At 40.1% G+C, this 24,155-nt stretch overlaps 1 protein-coding gene and 1 non-coding gene across 2 annotated transcripts in view; one reads left to right on the top strand and one right to left on the bottom strand.

Annotated features, from left to right (window-relative positions):
• The window catches only part of SLC16A2 (solute carrier family 16 member 2), a 130,035-nt gene that overhangs the window by 39,639 nt on the left and 66,241 nt on the right, over positions 1-24,155 (top strand). The window lies entirely within an intron of this gene.
• Positions 23,264-23,370, bottom strand: LOC122436042. Its single transcript, XR_006267815.1, has one exon. It is a non-coding gene; the product is annotated as a U6 spliceosomal RNA (small nuclear RNA).

Below are 24,155 nucleotides of genomic sequence, written 5' to 3'. Positions count from 1 at the left end.
CTGGGCCACCCAGTTTCCACCACCTTTTTAACTGCCAATCATCAGCTCTCTTTCCTGAAGCATTACCACCCTACTCTCAACAGAGTGGATTTGAGAACTAGCCTGGAGAGGGGCAAGCCTTCTCTTTTTTCCTAATGCAGGCAGTCTTATAGCTCCTGCTCTAGAAAAGTAGTGACATGCCCATAATTCAGGTACCATTTTGGATTAGGAAGCAAGAAATGAGCAACACAGAAGGGTAGGAGCCTATAGCATGTGGGACCCTCTAGATTTATCTAGTATACTCTTTTTCAAAGTGTGCATTATACCCCATTAGTTGGTCATGAAATTAATTTAGTAGGTCACATTCTGCATTTTAAAAAAATACAATACATCAGACAATGTTAGTTTGTCACATAGAGTAGGAATAATTGCTGTTTTGTGAGATTTGTTTAAGGTAATGTAAATATAACATGTATATTTAAAATATAGATTAGTTATATGTACATTTTGCATCATAACACAAATGTGGCATATACATATATAGGCATGTGTATTACATATATATTTTACACATGTAAATACACATAGATATACAAATATACCCAGGTCTTCTTTCACTGATGCTCATATAAGTTCAATTGTCCTCAGTCTACTCTCCTCTAGACACATTCTAGTTGCTCTTTGTGTGTGGGGCCATGGAACCCCAGCATCCCTCCAGGTGATAGTCTGCTCAGAGCAGAAGAAAGAACAACTATCTCCTCCTTTGTTCTGATCAGTACATTTTGGACAACTCAGCTCAAGATTTCCAATAAGATGGAACATCACAACTTTGTTACCTTTTAAACTTATTGTTGTCTAAAACTCCTAACTATCTCTCCTAGGTCTCTACTAAGCCATAGCTCCTTCAGTCTATAATTGTGCAGGTTTCTTTTTATTACAAGTAGATTAACTGTCATTTATCTTTGTTGCAGTATACCTTTCACCTTGACTCTCCTTTTTTTGAATCCACTTACATATCTCATCCTTGACCATCCTCATGCATATGTAAATTTGATTTCATTGGCCCAGAGAGAGCCACATCTAAACCCCATGTAGCTCTTGTTCAGCAGGTCATGTTTATTTTTTTATAGGCCATTTCTTTTACTGTTCATCTATCCCTTCACTGTCTGGCTTCCATTATGCCCCAACTCCAGCCAACTCGATGTCCTCACTGTTTTCATCCCTGTACCTCAGACATACTTCTGCCTCTGGGCTTTTGACTACACCAAACACTAATCTTATGATACTCACCTTGCTCTAATTCATCTTTCATGACAAAGCTTAAGTCAATATATATTCCATGATGCTTTATTCAACAGGTTTAAATCATATCAATCTATTCTCTAAATTTCTAAATTTCTATTTCTTTTCCTATTACATCACACTTAATATTAAAATTCATAAGAATATATATGTATGCATGCATCTGTGTGTATATATGTAAATTAATATTTTGTTGCCTGCATTGGAGTTGTATTACTAAGTCATACGTGAGCACTCAAAAGCTAGACTGCCTAGATTCAAATCTAGTTCTACAGTTGACTAATTGTGTGTCCTTGTGCAGATTACTTTATCTCTCTATGTGCCTCAGTTTCCTCAAAATCAGGATAATAATTGTAAGCTTTGAATAGGGTTGCTTGTTGGTTTAAGTGAATTGATATACATATGAAGTACTTTGAATAGTGCCTGGCACATATAATGATAGGTAATAAACATTATCTATCATTATGATTATGTACTATATATTTCTATTTCACATATTTTATCTCATTTAATCTGGGAGGTAGTTAGAGCAAAGATTGTTATCTCCATTTTACAGATGAGTAACTAAAGCTTGAGAGGTTAAGTGACTTGTTGAAAGGTCATACAACAAGTGAGCTATCTTAGTGTTATTGAGGGGTTAATTATAAAGTAGAACAGAAAATGCTAAGGGCCATGAGAGAGAGGAGCAAAAGGCCTCTGGGAATTTAGAAGTTCTTCTGGCTTGGAGAATAGGGAAGAATTGTGACGATGACGAGAAAGCAATGAAGAAGGAATGGGGTAGTACTAGCCTTGATAAGAACCAGGCCATTCCAGGCAGAGTGGACCCAAGTAAGGTGAGGGGTAGTGAAGGAGGTGGAGTGTTGCTCCTCCTACATTCTACTGCTGGTATAGAGGACCTGAGTCAAGAGGAGAATGAACCTGAAGAGGAGGCACCAGGGCATGAAAGCCATGTGGGGAGCAGGCAGGAGTAGTTCTATGGCACAGGTAGGAGTATACTGTGTACTGTAGGAGTGCACTATGTGAAAGAGGGACAAGAAGAGCCTGCAGTAGCAAGCCAAGGCTTTGGACCTGGGACAAGAAGAGCCTGCAGTAGCAAGCCAAGGCTTTGGACCTGTATTCCAAAATGAAGTGAATTCGCTCAGTCATGTCCAACTCTTTGCGATCCCATGGTCTGTAGCCTATCAGGCTCCTCAGTCCATGGAATTTTTCAGGCAAGAGTACTGGAGTGGGTTCCCATTTCCTTCACCAGGGGATCTTCTTGACCCAGGGATCAAACCTGGGCCTCCCGCATTGCAGGCAGACGGTTTACCATCTGAGCCACCAGGGAAAATATCTACTCACAAAATCCATGAATATCTGGCTATTGCACTGGGCTTTTACAATCCTTGATTGGTTAGCCCTGGCAACTTTATCAGATGAGCCAACTGGCCTCTTGTGAAAGGTATGCACTGACTGCTCAGTTCTATGTTAAGCTGTAGGGGACTGAGGAGAAAGAAAGCAAGATCTCTTTTCCAGGAAGCTTCCAGTCTAAGTAATTGACTTACTTCTGAGTTGTGATTGTTGCATGGTGAAATTGTTATTGAATGGATTGTGTTCTGTAGTTGTAATTCATGAGTAGGGCTACAGGGGAGAGGCAGGAAATGGATGAAGAAACTGCCAGGAGGCTAGTAGTGCCCTACTGACTGGGAAAGGAGGTACAGAGAGGAGAAGTTATGAATTGAATTGGAGGTGGAAGAAGACACTTTGCTCACTTCCCAACTGGGCAGCAAGCCATTCTTAGAGTCTAGTGTGTGGGCTGAGAGTCTTGGCCACATTTGAGCTTGGAAAACAGTGACTTGAAATAGGAATTACTACATACACTTCTACCTCAGTTCCCTGGGCCTTCATCTTCCCAGTGGGGAGATAATAAGAATGAAGAAGAAAATGCGGTTGAAGTGGTTTAAGTTCTTTAGGATGCTACTGCAGACACACTTGTGCTGTCATGAGATGGAAATGTAGATATCAAATTAAGATCATTATCACTACTACTACTATTGCTGCAAATACTGTTAATAAATATGTATGTGATGCTATCAAAGGAGCCTGCACTTAGGCACTGCCTCTACCTAGTGGGCTCACGATTAAGGAGAATAGTTTCGATTCCTTTCAGTTTGAGCTCTAGATAGGCAGGTCCCTGGGATCAACCTTTCCTCATAGGCTGAGTTAGCAGTGCTCTTTTGCATCCCCCACAGGTCAAGCCTTGAGTACACAGCAGCAGCAAAGCATCTCCCACTCCCTTCTCCTGCCTGGTAAATTCCTAGAATGTTGAAGAAGTTGGAAGAACACTTAGAGGCCGTGAAATCCAACTCCTTTGTTTTACTGGTGGAGATATAGGGGCACAGAGAGAGGCAGGAACTTGACCAAGGTCACACAGTAAAGCAGTGGCAGAAACAAGTCCTCGACCTAGGTCTCCTGGCTCATATAGGCCAGTGTGTGCTTTCTACAGCATCCATCTCTTGCTACTTCTTCCCTTTCTGTCTTTACCAACTCCCAGTCACTTGACCTGTTACCTAAGCTGGCATCATACTGAGACTGTGGACTTCTTCCAGAGCAATGGTTCTCAGTCCAAGCTGCCTATCAAAATCCCTTGTGCTTAGTTGCTCAGTTGTGTCCGACTCTTTGTGACCCCATGGACTGTAGCCCGCCAGGCTCCTCTGTCCATGGGATTCTCCAGGCAAGAATACTGGAGTGGGTGGCCATTTCCTCCTCCAGGGGATCTTCTCAACCCAGGAATTGAACCCAGGTCTCTTGCATTGCAGGTGGATTCTTTACCATCTGAACCACCAGGGTAACCCTTGGGGATCTTTAAAAAATGCTGATGGGCTTGCCCTACCCCAGACCAATTGAATCAACATCTCTGAGCGGGGGTGGAGGGGCAACATTTTTAAAACTTCTCTAGGTGATTCTAATGTACAGTCAAGATTAAAAAAAAAAAAAAAAACTTACTCTACAGAAAGCAAACCTTATATCTTCGAGGCTTGAAGGGCAGACTCCCAACAAATCAGGCTTCCCAGCCTCTACTCCATTGACTCTGGGTCACCCTGCACCTCAGTAAGACCCTGAACCCTGAAATATAGACAGCCTAGGAGTGTAAAAGTCTGAGATTCAGAATCACTGATACTGTCCTAAGCCCCACTGACCCTCTTGTCATCACCTTTCCCCTCATGCTAGATCAGAAGTCTTACTTCTAGCCTTCTTACTCTTTCTTTACCTATCACGAATGCTTATGAAGAGACTGTCTACCTCCAATGAGAAGCCCACAAACAATTTGGGCCAGTTTCTGACTTTTCTTGGAAGCCTCTCATATAAGGAATGTTTCTTCTCTGGCTCCCTCCAAAGGACCATGCTACCTAGAATATCCTTCAGCTTCTACCCCATCTACTTGCAGTTCTCACACAGAGCCTACCTCCTGTGCACCAGAACTTTAGGCAGAGTTAGCACAGAGGAAGGAGAAGAGAGACACCAGGCACTGGGAATTCTGATGTCTGTTCATCTCTGCTTGCTCTCTTGCTGGCTCTGGGCCCATAGTTGTGTGTAAGCTTGACTTGCCCAGTAATGAGGGATATATATATATATATCTTTTCCCACATCACCAAGTAGTCTTTCCTTTCTTCAGAAAAGTAAAATTTATTGAACTATTCTACTAGTAAAATGAAACATTAGTGATACTGAATAAAAAGAACATCCTCTTCAACATACTCTATATACCTGTCTTTAAATAATCAGGCTGGAAGGGAATATCAATAACTGTTTGGCAACATAGACACTTTGCTATATTGTAGTCTTTGACTACAAAAAAAAGACTTGGTCAGATTTCTGCTTCTTTCTCTACCTCCTACCACCAATGACTCAGTGCCCAAGAATGTGCTTGTTAAATCTCCTGGACCGGTGTTCTGTGGGCTTTTTAAAGTAAAATCAAAGCTAGCACAATAAAGAAATCCCTTTGGACTAGTGTTGTAGTGAAAGTGAAGTTGCTCAGTCATGTCTGACTCTTTGCGACCCCATGGACTGTAGCCTACCAGGCTTCTCCATCCATGGGATTTTCCAGGCAAGAGTACTGGAGTAGGTTGCCATTTCCTTCTCCAGGGGATCTTCCCAACCCAGGGATCAAACCTGGGTCTCCTGCATTGTAGGCAGATGCATTTACCGTCTGAGCCACCAGGGAAGTTGCAGTTTTGTAGGGGAGTAGTTTATTTTGTTCATGCCAGTAAGTGGTGTGTAGACTGGGGTGTATGGAAAGCCCAGCTAAGCTTCAATCCCTGTCTCACCAGAGCCCTGCCTGGATCCTCTCAAGCCATTCCAAACCTCCACTTTGGTCTCTACCTATAACTGAGCTCTGACCCTGATCCTAATCCAGGACTTTTCCTGCCTCCTATCAAGTCTAGAAGCTGAGAGGTAGTCTGGAAAAGAGACACTGAGGCAGTAGCAGTGGCTGAAGCTGAGTTGAAGCCATGGCAGTTACCAGAAAGAAAATGCAGATTAGTAGTGGCCTCCAGTGGTTCTGAAAGAGGGAAAACTCACTGAAGGACAAAACTTGGGTCCCCTCCCACCAAGGTCTGTTATAAGTTTAGGGTCTCTGCCACTTAGAATTGTGTGACTGTAGGCAAGTGGCTTACATGTATCCTCAGTTTTCTCATCCACTAAGCAGGTATGCTAATTGCCTGTTAATACAGGTGTATAGACTAATGGAGGTTAGGTTTATTGGGTGGGGGGGGAGGTGGTCAGCAAAATGTTGACTTGATCCCTATAGTAACACCCACTGTTGGAAGAAAACAGTTGTATGTGGCATTCTCTCCAACTTTCACCCCACCTCCTTGGCCATTCTTTGCTTTGTGTTCTCCAGGCCTAGGTGATTAAGAAGCTAGAGAAAGGAAGTATAAGAGTGTGCTTGGCTTCCCTGGTAGCTCAGATGGTAAAGTGTCTGCCTACAATGCGGGAGACCCGGGTTCTATCCCTGGGTTGGGAAGATCCCCTGGAGAAGGAAATGGCAACCCACTTCAGTACTCTTGCCTGGAAAATCCCATCGACAGAGGAGCCTGGTAGGCTACAGTCCACGGGGTTGCAAAGAGTTGGACACGACTGAGCGACTTCACTTTCACTTCACTGGAACAAGAAACAGTCTATACATTCAGGATACTTGGAAGGGCTGCTAGAATTGAATGGCTTTAATCGACAACTAGCATGGGTGGTATGAACATATTAGTCCACGACAGAGGGCAGGTCTATGGAAGAAAAGAACCCATGGCTCCAGGTGGTCTGACTTCATTGTTCCAGGGAGAGGCTCTCTGGTTCCTAGTCCTCTTCTGTTCTTTCTCTCTAGAGACTCAAGGTTCCAGTTGCCCTATGGATATGGGGAAAGCATATGTATCTGGGCAAAGAAAGGGTATCTTTTACTGAAGATAAAGATGGAGTTCTTTGGTACTCGAGGGAATGTACCTTGATGACCTCTGACTACAAGGAGCTTAAGTGACCAAGGATTGCTGTACTCTGAAACCCACCCCAGCATTTGTGCTAAGGTGCCCACTACATGGCAGAGATACTAAAGTAGACCCATTCATGAGAGACACAGAACTCCTCTGACTGCCTACTGACATCAGTCACATAAATCCCTGATGGCTTTTTCAAACCTTTCTTAGAGTGTAGAGCAGACTGGGTCACCTCTACCCAAACTTCTCTACCTTTCCCTTTTGTTCAGGGTCAGACTTAGATTACATTCTCATGGCTCTCTTAACCTTCCCAGGCCCCCTTCTCCATGCTCTCCTTTCCCTTAGTAAATTCTCGAACATTTAATCCTATTTTATTGTCTGATTCTTGGAACTCCAGAATAACACCAGTTCTGGGCAATGTGAAATCAAATCAATGTGAAATCAAATGTGAAATCAAATTCCAAATTTGACCTGGAATTTGGATCTTTAGCCAGGGTCCTATGTGATGAGAAGACACAGGCCACCCTTAGAAAATAGTCAGCACTTTCCTAAACTTTGAGGAAGAATCCCTATGGTTTAGAGAAACTTTGTGCTGTCTTGCTTTACTCCAAATCAATGTCTTATATGAAAAAGATATGTTTTTTCAGGTTTCCTAACTCAGCGTCTTATATGACTTCTTATGGAGGAACATCTTTTTTATTGAGGTATAATTGAGAAAACATAGTAGTTCCAGGTGTACTAATGATTCAATATTTGTATATATTGCAAAATGATCACCATAATAAGTCCAGTTAACATCCATCACCAAATGTTACAAAATTTTTCTTATTATGAGAAATTTCAAGATCTACTCTCCTAGCTACTTTCAAGTATGCAAAACAGTATTTTTTATTGCAATATAATTGCTTTGCAATTACAATAAACTGTGGAAAATTCTTAAAGAGATGGGGATACCAGACCACCTGACCTGCCTTTTGAGAAACCTGTATGCAGGTCAGGAAGCAACAGTTAGAACTGGACATGGAATAATAGACTGGTTCCAAATAGGAAAAGGAGTACGTCAAGGCTGTATATTATCACCCAGCTTATTTAACTTATATGCAGAGTACATCATGAGAAATGCTGGGCTGGAAGAAGCACAAGCTGGAATCAAGATTGCTGGCAGAAATATCAATAACCTCAGATATGCAGATGACACCACCCTATGGCAGAAAGTGAAGAAGAACTAAAGAGCCTCTTGATGAAAGTGAAAGAGAGTGAAAAAGTTGGCTTAAAGCTCAACATTCAGAAAACTAAGTTTATGGCATCTGGTCCCATCACTTCATGGCAAATAGATGGGGAAACAGTGGAAACAGTGGCTGACTTTATTTTGGGGGGCTCCAAATTCACTGCAGATGGTGATTGCAGCCATGAAATTAAAAGACACTTACTCCTTGGAAGGAAAGTTTTGACCAACCTAGATAGCATATTAAAAGGCAGAGATATTACTTTTATCAACAAAGGTCTGTCCAGTCAAGTTTTTCCAGTGGTCATGTATGGATGTGAGAGTTGGACTGTGAGGAAAGCTGAGTGCCAAAGAACTGATGCTTTTGAACTGTGGTGTTGGAGAAGACTCTTGAGAGTCCCTTGGACTGCAAGGAGATCCAACCAGTCCATCCTAAAGGAGATCAGTCCTGGGTGTTCATTGGAAGGACTGATGCTGAAGCTGAAACTCCAATACTTTGGCCACCTGATGCGAAGAGCTGACTCACTGGAAAAGACCCTGATGCTGGGAAAGATTGAGGGCAGGAGGAGAAGGGGACGACAGAGGATGAGATGGCTGGATGGCATCACCGACTCAATGGACATGGGTTTGGGTGGACTCCAGGAGTTGATGATGGACAGGGAGGCCTGGCGTGCTGCGGTTCATGGGGTCGCAAAGAGTCGGACATGACTGAGCGACTGAACTGAACTGAACTGAATTGCTTTACAATGTTGTGTTAGTTTGCAATACAGTATTATTAACTATTGTCACCATGCTGTTCATTACATTCCCAAGATTTATTCATTTTTAATTGGAAATGTATACCTTTTGACCCTCTTCAACCACCTCAACACCCTGCCTCAAGTCTGTTCTCTATATCCATGAGCTCTGGGGTTTTTTGTTTGGTTGGTTTTTTGTTTTCGTTTTATTTTTAGACTCCATATACAAGTGAGATCATATAGTATTTATCTTTTCCCCTCTGACTTACTTTACTTCGTATGATGCCCTCAAAGTCCATCCATCTTGTCACAAATGGCAAGATTTCATAGGAAGCTCTTTCTTTAGTCTAGCTGTGTATTGCCTCAGAAACATTCATTCTATCTTGATCTCCATTTTGGATTGGGAGTTAGGGAAGTCTATCTCCAAATCTGCCACTAACAAACCATGTCACCTTGAACAAATCCTTACACTCTCTATGACCTTCCCTTTCTGGGCCTCAGCTCTTATTTTTTGTGACTACCACTTTTTCTCTGTTTTCTCAGTCTTTTCTTATCCAAATCATGGTGTTCAAGTTCTTCTAAAGGACAGCAATGTGTTGGAAAATGAGTGTGTGCAGTGTATGTGTGAGAAGGGTGGGGTAGGGTGGGGAGAGACATCCCCTCCATGCAGCTTGTTTCCAGCTTTGCTTGGCGGTTCCCTCACACGCAGTGCTAGGCAACACACATGGTGACCTACTTTTTCAAGAAGGCTCTTTTTGTAGTTACAATCTTCTTTACCTTGCTCCTTGGCCTGGGTTGGATCTACCACTAAATGACAGATACAGATATATGGAACAGAGGGTCTGCAGCTCTGGTATCATTACCAAATTAAAGAAATTACAAAGTTGAAAAACATTCTAGCTCTTAGCTTTATGTTGCCAGAAACCACCCCGGAGATTTGAAACTTAATCACTTCCAACTCCTCCTAGGAGAGATTCAGCCTTAATCCCATCTCCAGCCCCATATGGAGAGGCCAGGTGCTTTGCTCCAAGCTCCTGATTTCTCTAAATCTAAGCCTGTGCCCTGTAGTGGCCTTCACTCTCCCCTACCCTCAGTGGAGTGTGTCTTCATGAGCCCTTCAGCCCAGGCCATGCCAGCTGCTTTCATAGCTGCTGTTCCCCCTGGACTCCCTCTTCCTGTCTCTTATTCTCCTTAGTGATGGAAACCCCATCTCTGTTGACCCAGTATCTTTGAAGAGGGTCTGGAGCTGCCCCTCTGAGTTTGGGTGGAGCCCCTTACAGGCATCCAGAGAATGACTGGGAATCAAGGTTGTTTGTGTTTTCTGGTTCCATGGCTCCTTTGAGGCTTGAGGTTCTCTTCATTTAAAGTGGCACTTGTACTGAGGTACAAGTTTCCTGGGGAGTTCTGACTGCTAGTGTTTCACCCAGAGTTTTTGATTCCAGTTTAGTGTTCTTGTCCCAGCGTGTCACAACTTTGCTGTTAAACCTGCTGCATATCCATGGAGAAAGGTCTTCTCCAGAAAGGAGGGGGAAGGTTTTATAGGACTGAGCAGGGAACAGAAGAGTAGCTGTGCTTAGGACTAGGGGGGCAGGAATTCATTAGGGGTTCAAGACACCTGTAAAGAAACTAAAAGAAAATTCCATCAAAATAAAAGCCCTTCAGAAATACCACCCACAGGCTCAACACAGTCTTGGGACTCCCAAAACATTTGGGCCACCAATGTCTGCTTCTGTCTTGTGAGACCATGTGCAGGTCTCTTCACCTCTTCATGGCTCAATTTCCCTACCTATCAAATGAAGAGACTAGGCTTCATCATCTTTTAGGACAGATAGTGAGACAGTAGCTAGCCTGAGAAAGACGATATCTATATAACTCCAGAGATTATTCAGAACCCCTCAGGGACTACAGCAGAGGGACAGTATGGATGAGGAGAAAGTAAATGAGAAAAGATTGAATGGACTTTCCAGTATCCTGACAAGAACCCCCATCACACTAATGCAGCCCTGCTTTTATATGATGTATACAATGTGCTTCAGTGTAAAATTGCAATTGGAAAGGAAAAGAGATTCCATGGATTTAAAAAGATTTTTAACTTTCTAACTTTTAGCTTGGAGTCTGGAAATGTAAGCAATTAGCTTTTGTAGCTTTTGTAGTAGTGACAGAAATAGAGAATTAAAATGGATGTTGAGTAAGCCCAGCAGCATCTGCTACAATAAACTTTTTGCTCTGTATCTAATTACTTTTTAATACGTTATGAAGCTATAATTGATGTACAATAAACTGTATATGTTTAAAGTTTATAATTTGGTAAATTTTGGCCAATAAATGTACCCATGAATTCATTGCAATAGCCTAGGTAATGAACATATCACTCCCAAAAGTTTCTTCATGCCCTTGTGCAGTACATCTTTCCTTCCATCACCATCCCCAGGCAACCACTGATCTGTCTTCTGTCACTGTAGGTTAGTTGGCAGTTTTTAGAATTTTGTATAAATGGATGCATACAGTATGTGCTCTTTTGTCTTAGAAATTCTTTCAGTAAGTGTAATTATTTTGAGATTCAAAATAATGTGTATGTCAACATTTTGTTCCTTTTTATTGCTAAGTAGCATTCTACTGTATGGATATAACACTTATCCATTCATTTGTTGACAGATGTTTAGGTTATTTCTAGTTTCGGACTATTACAAATAAAACTGTTATGAATATGTATGTATAAGTCATTTACAAGTACCTTGTAACTGGTGACTTCCATTTTCAAAATGTGTTTAGCAGAAACTGACTTGGCTAATGCTGCATTTGTGTTTTTATTTTGTCCTCAATGCTATTTTTGGTAGTTTTTGTTGTTGTTGATATTTTACATCCTTTTGATGTTATTACACATTGTTGACCCTACAGTAGCACTTCCCCAAGTATGAGGAATGGGTTTCTGAAAACCCATCCATGTAGGAAGAATTTTAATTAAAAACTTAAAACTTTTCACATAGGAAGTTGTCTGGGGTGGGCGGGGAATGAGAGCCAAAACTTTTGTAAATATTATGTGTTTACTAAAGCAAACTAATAATAATACCAAAAAAAGGACAATATTAATTTCTTTTTAAAGACACTGGCCTAGACAAAGGCTAGGGTCTTCAGTTAGGAGAGACTAGAAGTCCATGAGTGGGAGAGGGGACACAATCCTAAAATAGTCAGTTTCAGACCTATTGCTCTGTCACTGAGCCAGAGAATATGGCAACATGGAGGAACCTGGCCTTCAGGGTTGAGCTGGCCCATGGCCAGCAAACAGCTGTTGTTTCAGGAAAGGGGTTCAGAAAGAGATCACATGGTGTGCATCTGTTAATAGAACTATTACTAGAATGGAATATGAGATCTATCTCATGTCTTCCTTCTAGGAATCCCCAAGGAAATTGCCATACTTTTATTTTACTCTTATTTTATTTAAGTTTATATTTCCTTAACAAAATTTAAAATGGCCTCATGGGACTATTTGAAAACCAAGAGTAACTCTCAGTCCAGGAGGGTGTGGCTTGAGAAGATTTTGTCACATTGTGAGAAGGGGCAGGCTGGAATGGGGAATCCAAGAACAAAAACTTTGCCCTGGACTCTGGAGTCCCTGCATGTGTTCCTGAGAATGAATTACTATAGAGAAAGGCAGGAGCAGAACCCTTTAGAAAGCACTGACTCATCAGCTACTGCAGCCCTCCAGGTTCTTGCTGCCCTTGCTTACCCTTCAGATTCTTCCCCTGGGCCTTAAGGCCACTCAAACCAGCTATTTAAGTATTTTTTGCTATGCTAGACTTCCAGGGAGGTTGGGGGTGGTGCTCAGCCCATCCTGTAGGTTGGAGACAGTGTTTGTGCACCAGAACAGTCCCCACTGGCAGGCAGGAAAGGGCTGGAGAGAGTTGGAGAGAGGCCTAGTGAGGAGCACAGTGCACTTTTCTTCCTCAGCCAACCCCCATGCTGGAGTGACAATTCCAGGGAGGTGGGATGCATTGTTCTTGGCTAGCTGCAAGTTTCTGGGCAATGAACAAAGCAATCTAGAGGCTGTACGGGGGGGAAAATGATGAGGAGGGGACTAAACAGGAGGTGGTGGAGGCTATCTGGACCAGGAGCCCCTGGGGCTGCCCAGGAGACTGACTGATCTGCTTACAAACATTAGAACTTCCCTCTCCGGCCCTCCCAGACCCCAGGGAATGAGGATTGCTTTGCTCTCTTAGATCAGGAAGAACATGATGTCCTTATCTGGTGGGGGAGGGCTGGTCAATACCACCTCCAAGGAGAAATGAGAAGGGAACCAGGAGACCTGCAAACCCAGCAGGCAACGCCATTGAGGGAAACCTAAGAAGAAGGATACAGACTCCATCCAACGCCCCAGGGTTCCAGGAGTCCGGATGGGCGGAGGATTCAGACTCCATACTCTCTCACCAATGCTTCAAAAGCCTTGGTGCTTGGGGGCTGGTGTGAACTTTCTACTTTCTTTGTCTTTATGAGCTTCTTCTAGACCTGCCTCTAAAGAGCTACAAAAGCCAAACAGCTACTCAGGCAACAGCAGCACTTCTCTGGGTCCCTTCATGCCATTCCTCTCACTTGAATGTATTTTATCTGAGATTTGCTGCAGACCCACCCTTCTTCTAGGACTATTATTTCTCTGTGCCTATTCTCAACACAAAGAAATTGACCCACTGAGCCTGGTGAAAACAAAGTTGCCCTTCCCTGAGTTGCTTTACCAAGCTCCAACCCACTTACAGCCACTCTGAGCACTGGTTTAATGACATTGGAGGCACAATAAAACATCACCTGGCTCCAGAAAAAATGGTTCTGAAGAATTTATTTACTGGGCAGCAATGGAGAAACATAGAGAATAGACTTATGGACATGGGGAGAGGGGAGGAGAGGGTGAGATGTATGGAGAGAGTAACATGGAAAATTACATTACCATATGTAAAATAGATAGCCAACAGGAATTTGCTGTGTGGCTCAGGGAACTCAAACAGAGGCTCTGTATCACCCTAGAGGGGTTGGATGGGGAGGGAGATGGGACGGAGGTTCAAAAGGGAGGGGATAAATGTATACCTATGGCTGATTCACTTGCTCCTTGGAAGAAAAGTTATGACCAACCTAGACAGTATATTAAAAAGCAGAGACATTACTTTGCCAACAAAGGTCCATCTAGTCAAACCTGTGGTTTTTCCAGTAGTCATGTATGGATTTGAGAGTTGGACTACAAAGAAAGCTGAGTAGCTGAGTGCAGAAGAATTGATGCTTTTGAACTGTGGTGTTGGAGAAGACTCTGGAGAGTCCCTGGGACAGCAAGGAGATCCAACCAGTCCATCCTAAAGGAAATCAGTCCTGAATATTCATTTGAAGGACTGATGCTGAAGCTGAAACTCCAATACTGTGGCCACCTGATGCAAAGAACTGACTCATTTGAAAAGACCCTGATGCTGGGAAAGACTGAAGGCAGGAGGAGAAGGGGATGACAGAGGATGAGAAGGCCAGATGGCATCACCGACTCAATGGACATGAGTTTAAGTCAACTCTGAGAGTTGGTGATGGATAGGGAGGCCTGGCGTGCTGCAGTCCATGGGGTCGCAAAGAGTCAGACACACTTGAGCGACAGAACTGAACTGGCTGATTCATGTTGAGGTTTGACAGAAAACAACAAAATTCTGTAAAGCAATTATCCATCAATAAAATATAAATTAAATAAATCACCTGGTAAGAGGGGTGTGGGAATTCTGAAATTTAGGATTTGGGTTGAAACCATGATATCCTGATCAAAGTTATGGTTGCTATAGGTCTAGCATGGTTCAGAAGTCCATGGCTTTGTAATAATACACAATACTTATTGTGTACTTATTAATACTCTCTCTAGAGTATTTTAGCCCAGGCTCTACTTTCTTGGCCCAATTCTGCCAATCCAGGTAACTTAATGACCATGGACGCTTTTCCTGGAAAAACTGATGGGTTTTGTTCAATTCAACAAAACTTTCCTGAGTACCTACTTTGTTGTGGAGGGATAGGTAGTCTTGAAGTGGAGGAGAGGAAACAGGGTGCTGGATGGTGGTTATATCTGGGCTCCACATCTGGCAGGTCTACTCACTATGTGACTTCAGACAAGTTACTTCTCTTCCTTGGGTCTCAGTTTCCTTATAAGTAAAATTAAACGTTTGGATTCCACTGTGTCATTGTTGTTTAGTCCCTAAGTTGTATCTGACTCTTTTGCAACCCCGTGGACTGTAGCCTACCAGGCTCCTCTGTCCATGGAATTCTCCAGGGAAGAATACTGGAATGGGTTGCCATGTCCTCCTCCAGGGGATCTTCCCAAGCCAGGGATCAAACCCACATCTCTTATGTCTCCTGTATTGGCAGGCAGGTTCTTTACCACTAGTGCCCTGGTAAGCCTTTTTTACTGTTCCCAAATTTTTCACCCTTAAAAATATTTCCCCTCCTGGACCATATATTTTTGCAAGATTTTTTAACCAATAAATATATTGCTTACATGGTAACTTATTTCTTCATCTTATTAGCTTAAGTAATAACTGCCCATCAGAACGCCTGACCAGTAAAGATAATGACTGTTATAGGCAAAGAGAAAGAAATTTCACACTTTAGTGAGCATGTGCTACATGTCACCTTATCTTGGGTCAATCTAGAATTTCTTTGAGGGTTTTGGATTCATTCAATGATTTCTCTCCTCCCTTCCATTCCCTCCTTACTACCTTCTACCATTCTCAGTTAGGGGCTACTGGAATAGATGGTCACTAAGCTCCCATCAGCCGTTTACATGCCCCAGGGAATGAGTCCATGCTCCCAACTTGCTGCTCCCAAACCTGGCTCCCCTGTTTCTGTGACACTGCCATACTAGTCCCTCAAACTGTGGTTGCTTTGTAGAGTGGTAGACCTTCTTCTCTGCGTTGTTTCTCCCCAGTTGTAAGGCCTCTGTGAAGTATGGTCAAGAATCCAGATGGGCTAGTGGGATGAGGGCAAGGATCCTCACCACAAGTAAGCCAAGCTTGAATGACAAGGTTCTTTTGGTCTGCTTGCCATTGTTCGGTGGAGGTGGTTAATGAAGGGTATGCTTCTTATAGGTTCCTATCTTACCCAAAACAAAATGCTCTCCTGTGATTTGGAGACACATAGAACACTGGAAAACATGAAGTACATTTTTAATTTGAAAGTGGAATCCTCCCAAGGGGCAGATGCCAGATTGAGGGTAGCATGTTTGGCTTAGGGACAGTCCTCACCCTTCCCAGGCTGAACTAGGTCACTGTATACCCAGTGAGCTCTCAGCCAGAGAGAGAGGTTTAAGTCTCTCTAACGGTTTACGCCTCTTATCTGTTTTCCTGTCTTTCTCTGTCTCTGCTCCTCCTGTGCCCATATGTTAAAGAACATATTTTTAGAATCCTTTGTGATGTAGACAGAGAAACAAAGATCTAGAAGAATAAAGGACTTGACTTAGGCCATAGAGCAGCTTGTGGTAGAGCTAACTGGAGTCTAGGGCTGTGGGTTGAAAGAAGCTTCTAAAACAGAGAATATCCTAAGTGTGCGGGGTGGGGGTGAGGCATGCAGAAAACAGGTTAAGACCCATACTGTGGACTTCGTGGCCACCTCTAGAGTTGGTTTGCTATTTACCTAGTAGGCTCCTAGGACTGGCACCAAAGTCTCTCTCAGAAACAGAGATGCTGCCTCTGAGTAATTCTTTTGGAGCTTGAAAATTGTGCATATTTAATTTTCCAAAAATAAAATCTTAGTATAGTGAGACCTTATAGGAACAAGGCTCAGGGCAGGCCCTGGGGGAGGCAACTCAGAGAAGACAATTGAGAAAGCTCCCAGTGATAACTTTTGCAGTCTACACAGTTTACAAAAGCCTAACTGGTATTCCTGCCTCCTCTCATATATTCTACAGACTAACTATTGTCAGGGCATGCTCCATAAACTGGAAATCTGACTTTGTCAGTTCCTAACCCAGATACAAATCTTGAATCTCCACTGACTTGGTAAGATTAGGTCCAAACTCCTGAGCACACTATTCAAGTTCCCAGGCTGCTTTCCCAGGCTCATATTCTTCCACCCAACACCTACCTAAATCACCCACACATACCTTCTCCATTTACCTTCATGTCATTCATATTTCAAGCATCCAAACCATTGTTCATGCTGTTCCATCAGCTTGAAATCCTTTCTTTACTTTGTGATTATTTAATTATCCTTCAGGACTCAAAGATCACCTTCTATTCTATTAAGCTTTCAAAAAATATCAGTTTTATTGAGACAAAATTCATATGCCATACAAACAACACATCTTAAGTATACAATCCAGTGGTACTTAGTATATTCACAGGATTGTATAACCATCACAACAATCAATTTTAGAACATTGTCATCTTCAAAAAGAAGCCTATACCCTTTAGCTCACACCCCTCAATTCACCATTCCTGCATCTTAGCAAACACTAATCTACTTTCTCCCTATATGTCTTTCATGTTCTAGACATTTCATATACATTGAACTATACAATATGTGGTCTCTTTTGACTGGCTTTTTCACCTAGTATAATGTTTTTGGAATTCTCCTATGTTGTAGCATGTATTATTAATTTATTCATTTTTATGGCTGAATAATATTCCATTATATGTATATATCACATTTTGCTTATCCATTCATCAATTCATGTACAGTGGGGTTGTTTCCATTTGGGTGATATTATAAATAATGCTGCTATGAACACATATTCAAGTTTTTTTGTAGATATATATTTTCATCTGTCCTGCATATATACCTAGAAATAGATTTGTTGGATTATATGGTAACTCTATGTTTAACATTTTAAGGGACTGCCAAAATATTTTCTAAGGTAACTGAATCATTTTACATCCCCACCAGGAGTGAATGACAATTTCAATTTGTCCACATCCTTACCAACATTTGTAATTTTCCTCTTTAATTATTATTATAACCACCCTACATGTATGCAGGCTCAGTCGCTGGAGTCATGCCTGACTCTTTGTGACCCTGTGGACTGTAGCCAGCCAGGCTCCTCTGTCCATGGGATTCTCCAGGCAAGAATACATGAGTGGGTCACCATGCTCTCCTCCAGGGGAATCTTCTCCATTCAGGGATTGAACTTGTGTCTCCTGCATTGCAGGTGGATTCTTCATCACCGAGCCACTGGGGAAGCCCTATAACAACCCTAGTCAGTGTTAGTTTTTTGTTTTGTTTTGGTTTTTTTGCAATTCTACATTTTTCTTTTGATTTACACTTCTTTAATGATGTTGGACATCTTATCATACACTTAATAACCGTTTGTATTTCTTCTTTGGAGAAATGTCTATCCAAATTTTTTTGGTCTGATTTTGAAAAAGACTATATTTTTAGAGCACTTTTAGGCTTGCAGCAAAATTGAGTGGAAGGTACAGAGATTTCTCATATACCCCCTGCCCCAACACACACAGAGCCTCCCCTACTATAAACATTCCAAGCCAGAGTGATATATTTATTACAGTGAGTGAACCTACATCGGTACGTCATCAGTATCCAAAGTCCATAGTTTACATTAGGTTCACTCTTGGTATCAGTACATTCTATGAACTCTGAGAGATGTCGAACTCCCCCATTATAGTATACAGAATAATTTCACAGCCTAAAAAATCCTCTCTGTCCTACCTATTCTTCTCTCCCTCCCCCTGAAGCCCCGGAAACCACTGATTCTTTTATTGTCTCCATAGTTTTGCCTTTTTCAGGCTGTCATATAGTTGAAATCATATGGTATGTACCTTTTCCAGATTGGCTTCTTTCACTTAGTAATGTGCATTTAAAGTTCCTCCATGTTTTTTCATGTCTTGATAGTTCATTTCTTTTTAGTACTGAATACTATTCCATTTTCTGGATGAACCACATCCATTTACCTGCTGAAGGACATCTTGATTGTTTCCAAGTTTAGGCAGTTATGAATAAACCTGCTATAAATAATCATGTGCAGATTTTTGCATGGACATAGGTTTTTTGATTCATTTCCTTAAATACCAAGGAGCATAATTGCTGGATCATATGTTTAGTTTTGTAGGAAACTGCCAAAATGTCTTCCAAAGTGACTGTACCATTTTGCCTTCTCACCAGCAACAAATGACACTTTCTGTTGCTCTACATTCTCACCATCATTTTGTTGTCAGGGTTATGGATTTGTCCATTCTTATAGGTACATAGTGGTATATCATTGTTTTCATTTGCAATTCTCTAATAACACATGATATGCCATGTCTTTTCATATGCTTATTTGCCATTTATATATCTTTTTCAGTGAGTTATCTGTCAAAATCTTTTGCTCAATTTTTAACTGAATTGTTCATTTCCTTGTTGAATTTTCAGTTCTTCTTATATTTTGAATAGCAAACAGTCCTTTATCAGATATGTCCTCTACAAATATTTTCTCCAATCTGTGGCTTATTTTCTCATTTCTTGATATTGTCTCTTGCAGAACAAAATTTTTAAATTTTAATGAAGTACAATTTATCAATTTTTTCTTTCATGGATCATATCTAAAAAGTCATCACCACAGCTAAGGTTGTCAAGATTTTCTCCTATATTATTTTCTGGGAGTTTTAGAGTTATTGCAGTACAATATGGAAAAAAGAGTGGTAAGAGGGAATATCCTTCCCTTGTTCCTGATCTTAGCAAGAAAACTTCTAGTTTCTTATCATTAAGTGTGATGTTAACTATAAGTTTTTTGCAGATGTTCTTTACCAGGTTGAGAAAGTTCCCCTCTATTTAGAGTTTGCTCAGAGTTTTATCAGTAGTAGGTTTCAGATTTTGTCAAATGCTTTTTCTGCATCTGTCGATGTGCTCATTTGGTTTTAGTTCTTTAGTCTGGTTATGATAAATTGCATTAATTTATTTTTGAATGTTGAACCAGCCTTGCATACCTGTGATAAATTCTACTTGGTTGTGGTGTATATATCTTTGTATCCATTGTTGGATTCTAATATTTTGTTGAGATTTTTGCACATATGTTCATGAGAGATTTTGGTCTGTAGTTTTTTTTGTAATGACTTTGTCTAGTTTTGGTGATAGGGTAATGCTGGTCTCAGAATGAGCTAGGAATGATTCCCTCTGCTTCTATCTTTTGGAAGAGATGGCCAAGAATTGGTATCATTTCTTCCTTAAATGCTTGGTAGAATTCACCAGTGAACCCATTTGGGCCTGGTAACTGTCTGTTTTGTAAGACTGTTAATTACTGATTCAACTTCTTTAATAGATATGGCCTTATTCATATTGTCAATTTCTTCTTGTGTGAGTTTTGGCCAATTGTGTCTTTCAATGAACTGGTCTATTTTATCTAGGTTATCAAATGTGTGCCATAGAATTGTTCATAATATTTCTTTATTATCCTTATAATGTCTATGGGATCTGTAATGACATCCCTCTTTCATTTTTGATACTAGTAATTTATGTCTTCTCTCTCTTTTTTTTCTTGGTTAGCCTGGCTAAGCCTTATCAATTTTATGTATCTTTCCAAAGATTAGCTTTTAGTTTTATTGACTTTCTCAATTGATTTCCTATTTTCAATTTCATTGATTTCTGCCCTGATTTTTATTTTTTCTTCTGCTTACTTGTATTTAATTTGCTCTTCTTTCTCTAGCTTCCTAAGGTAGAAGCCTAGGTTATTGATTTACAGATTTTTCTTCTTTTCTAATATAGGCATTTGATGCTATAAATTTCTCTATAAGCATTGCTTTCACTGCATCCCATAAATTTTGATATATTTTAATTTTCATTTAATTCAAAATTTAAAATTTCTCTTGATACTCCTTTTTTGACCCATATGTTATTTAAAAGTGCGTTGTTTAATCTCCAAATATGTTCGTATTTTCCACCTTTTTGTTTTTTATCTATTTCTAGTTTAACCCATTGTGTCCTGAGAGCAGATATTGTATGATTTCTATTCTTTCAAATTTGTTAAGGTGTGTTTTGTGGTCCAGAAAACGGTCTATGTTAATGAATGTTCCTTGTGACCTGGAGAAGGTCTCTTCTGTTGTTGTTGGATGAAGTAGTCTATAGATGTTTATTAGATCCATTTGATTGATGGGGCTCTTCAGTTCAACTATGTACTTACTGATTTTCTGCCAGCTGAATCTATCCATTTCTGATAGAGGGGTGTTCTATCTGTTTTTGTTTCACATATTTTGGCACTCTGTTGTTAGGCATATTCACATTAAGCATTGCAATGTCTTCCCAGAGAACTGACCCCTTTACCATTATATAAATGTTATTCCTGAGAGCATTTCTTGCTCTGAAATCTACCCTGTCTGTAATTTTTTTTTTACCCTGTCTGAAATTAATATAGCTACCTCAGCTTTATTTTGCTTAGTATTAGCATGGAGTTATTTTTAGATTTTTCTTTAATTTCTTTTTTGTCTTTATTCATCCCTTTACTCTTAATCTGTATGAGTATTTATATTAAGAGTGGGTTCCTTGTAGGCAACACATAGTTGGGTCTTATTTTTTTATCCCCTCTGGCAATGTCATTTAATTGATATATTTAGACCATTAACATTTAAAGTGATTTTTGATATTGTTGGATTAGATTAATATTTTCCATATTTGTCACTGTTTTCTATTTGTGGCTCTTGTTCTTCATTTTAATTTTTGTCTGCCATTCTTTTTCTGCCATCTGTGGTTTTAGTTGAGCTTTCTGTATGATTCCATTTTCTCTCTTTCCATAGCAGATAAGTTATACTTTTTTTTTTTTTTTTTTTACTTTTTCAAGTGGTTGCCCTAGACTTTGCAATATACATTCACAACTAATCCATGTCCCCTTTTATATAACATTATACTGCCTCATTAGTCTTATAAAAACAAAATAATCCTAATTCTTCCTTCCTGCCCCTTCTGTCATTGCTGTCATTAAACTGTTGCTATTATATTTCGAGCAAAAAATTTATCTGTTAGATCAATTAAAAATAAGAAAAATAAAAGTTTTAACTCATCTCCTCTCCAATTCTCTTTCTTTCTTTATGTAGATCAGAAGTTCTGACCTATATTATTTTCCTTCTCTCTGAAACACTTCTTCTAAGATTTTTTTGCATGGCAGGTTCACTGGCAACAAATTCTCTGTTTTTGGCTGAGAAAGTGTTTCTCCTTTACTTTTGGAGGTTAATTTCCCATGATACAAAATTTCAAGTTGGTGAGTTTTTTTCTCTTAGCATCTTAAATATTTCATCCCACTCTCATCTTGCTTACATGACTTCTGAGTAGAATCCAGATATAATTCTTATCTTTACTTTTCTTTAGGTGGGATAATTTCTTTCAAGATTTTTTCCTTATCTTCGTTTTTTGCAGTTTGAATATGATATTCCCAGGTATTATTTTGGAACATTTATCCTGTTTGATGTTCTCTGAGTTTCTTGGATCTGTAATTTGGTGTCTGACATTAATTGGGGAAATTCCTAGTTCTTGTTGCTTCAAATATTTTTTCTGTTCCTTTCTCTCTTTTGTCTCCTTCTGGTATTCCCGTTATGCATATGTTGAATCTTTTATAGTTGTCCCAAAGTTTATAGATATTCTGTTCCATTTTTTCCAGTCTCTTTTTCTTTGCTTTTCAATTTTGGAAGTTTCTATTGACATACTCTCAATCTCACTGACTTTCCTCAACCATGTCCAATCTACCAATGAGACTATTAAAGGCATTCTTCATTTAGGTTACACTATAGTTTTAATCTCTAGTATATCTTTTTTATTCTGTCTTAGGATTTCCTTCTCTCTGTGTACAGTGCCCATCTGTTCTTGTATATTGTCTACCTTATCCATTAGAGCCCTTACCATGTTAATCATAGTTATTTCAAATTCTTGGTCTGATAATTCCAACACCCCAGCCATATCTTGTCTGGTTCTGATGCTCTCTGTCTCTATAAATGCTGTTTTAGCTTTTTAGTATGCTTTGTAATTTTTTAGTATAATTTTAGTATAATACTTTGCCCTGTGACCTCACTTCTCTAATGAATCTAAGAAGAGTTGTTGATTTTTCAGTTTGTTGAGATTTTTATTACTTGTTAGGATATTATTGTTGAATTGTAACTGTTCTTTATAAATTCTGGATACTCAACCCTTTTCAGATAAATAATATGCAAATATTTTATCCTATCGTGTTAGTTGTCTTTTCACTTTCTTGCTGGTGATCTTTGAAGCATAAAAGTTTTTAATATTTTATTGTGGTAATATATACGTAATGAAATTTACCATTTTAAGCCTATGCTTCAGTGGTATTAAGTACATTCACATTGTTGTGCAATCATCACCACCACCCATATCCAGAACTTTGTTATTTTCTCGAACTGAAACTCTATACTCATTAAATAACAACTTCCCATTTTATCCTCCTATGAACCCCTGGCAACCAACATTCTACTTTCTGTGTCTATGCATTTGATTACTCTATGTAATCTATTATAAGAGAAATTATATGATATTTGTCCTTTTTATTTTTTTTCATTTTTAAAAAATTTTATTTCTTCTGCTTGCTTTGCTCCCTCATTCTTTTTTTTTTTTTTTTTCAGCTAAAAAATATGGAACGCTTCACGAATTTGCATATCATCCTTGCGCAGGGGCCATGCTAATCTTCTCTGTATCGTTCCAATTTTAGTATATGTGCTGCCGAAGCGAGCACGATATTTGTCCTTTTTAAACTCATTTAACAGCATAATGTCTTCAAGGTTCATCCATGTTGTAGCATACGTCAGTCGGAGAAGGCAATGGCACCCCACTCCAGTACTCTTGCCTGGAAAATCCCATGGACGGAGGAGCCTGGTAGGCTGCAGTCCATGATGGGGTCGCTAAGAGTCAGACATGACTGAACAATGTCACTTTGACTTTTCACTTTCATGCGCTGGAGAAGGAAATGGCAACCCACTCCAGTGTTCTTGCCTGGAGAATCCCAGGGATGGGGGAGCCTGGTGGGCTGCCGTCTATGGGGTCGCACAGAGTTGGACACGACTGAAGCGACTTAGCAGCAGCAGCAGCAACAGCATACGTCAGAATTTCTTTCCTTTCTAAGGTTGAATAATAGTCTATGTTTGTATATATCACATTTTGTTTATCCATTCATTCATTAATTGATATTTGGGTTGTTTCCACCTTTCAGCTATGAACATAAGTACACAAATATCTGTTCAAATCCCTGCTTTAAATTATTTTGAGTATATAACCGAAAAATATTCTTAATTTTCATGAAGTTCAATTTATCTACTGTTTTCTTTCGTTGCTTGTGCTTTCATTGTTATAACTAAGAAACCATTGCCTAGTCTAAGGCCATGAAGATTTACTTTGGTGCTTTCTTCTAAGAGTTTTATAGTTTTAGTTCTTATATTTAAGACTATGCTTCATTTTGAGGTAATTTTTATATGTGGTGTGATATAGGGGTTTTACTTCATTCTTTTGTATGTGGACATCCAA

This window comes from Cervus canadensis, chromosome X (assembly GCF_019320065.1).
Source record: "Cervus canadensis isolate Bull #8, Minnesota chromosome X, ASM1932006v1, whole genome shotgun sequence".
Classification (NCBI taxonomy): domain Eukaryota; kingdom Metazoa; phylum Chordata; class Mammalia; order Artiodactyla; family Cervidae; genus Cervus; species Cervus canadensis.
Note: the sequence above shows the minus strand (reverse complement) of the source record. Positions and strands in the feature narration are given on the sequence as shown.